The sequence below is a fragment of the Echinococcus granulosus genome (genome assembly GCF_000524195.1).
Source record: "Echinococcus granulosus chromosome Unknown EG_S00241, whole genome shotgun sequence".
NCBI classification, from domain to species: Eukaryota; Metazoa; Platyhelminthes; class Cestoda; order Cyclophyllidea; family Taeniidae; genus Echinococcus; species Echinococcus granulosus.
In genome coordinates this window covers 3,781-5,026 of record NW_020170621.1, presented here as the reverse complement: position 1 = coordinate 5,026, position 1,246 = coordinate 3,781, and positions in this window count along the sequence as shown.

The following is a 1,246-nucleotide window of genomic DNA, read 5'->3' as shown; positions in this document are numbered from 1 at the left end:
TTTAATTTAATTAGACGCAAAATGCCCTTTATTATGGGGAATTTTCTCCTCGTTTCTGATAGTACAAACCCTTAGTGAAGGGGAGTACTCAAGGATGAAGGAGGATAAAGGAAAGTGAGGGAGCAAGAGGATTGCACGAGATGGCATTTTTTACAAAACGACGTCTAAAATGGCTTTAACAGCTTTTCCGGTTCCGCCAAAACATTCGTAACAAGTCCTTTTTATTTGGGAAGAAGACATTTGCGGCTGACTCGTGCTGTCACTTGACAACATTGTGATGCCGAAATCAAGAGCGGTAATAAGGACCACATTTGATATTTTATCCATAAGGTGAGGTGACTTGTGTAGAAGCTGTTTTGATTTCAACCTTTGTCACCTCAGGTCCACATCCACGTTTCCTGCTGGTTAGAAATTACCTTGTCTTCTTTCCCGGTTCTTCAAACATCCATTGTGGAAGCTTTTAGTCTCTTGACTGCTCCCTGTGAAGCCCTTAAGCCAGGTTTCAGCATTCATTAGAATCACATCTGGGGCAGGTGGTCAGCTAGCCAAAGCTTGAGCCCATAAGTTGCCTTTAATTTAGTATGAATATGTTGTGCAATAGTGGTGGGAGTGGCAGAGAGGCACCACCTCTTCCCCGTCTTTTTACCAGAGCGTGGAAAGAGCTGTGAAATGCTGCAAGACAATGTAGTTAAGTCTTTGCCTTCACCTACAATTTACTTACCAACTGCGTATAGGTTCAAATGGCAACAAATTCCACTAAAGTAGTGTGGACTCGCACTTGGTATGGGTGGCTTCAGGAATATATTCTGCTAATGCACTTATGAAAGCGTGGGATCACCTCAGTGGCAAAAGGAAATATCATTTATCTTCTCAGGAGTCATCATAAACAAACAAGTTGTTGCTAAAATGATTACCATTGAATGTTCTCCCTGCTCAACACGGTCTAGTGCATAACACAGCCTTACACATAAATGGCACTAGGCGGAGGTAGTCAATTCAATGTCACATATGCGTGATCTTGGTAGCCGGTAAAGCAATATTCTTTTTTAGCATCTAATCAACAAAACCACGAATTTTCCCAGAGGCAATGTTTCCAACTGTCAAGCAATGACCAAGTTTGTCTAATATATCTTATTTGCAGTGCTCTGGACACACTTCTGTTTCAACCATTTCTAGTGCAAACGATTTAAGATGTAGGGAGTAATTAGGAAAGAGTTGCTTAGAGTACTAGAAGTCCTATGAGGGG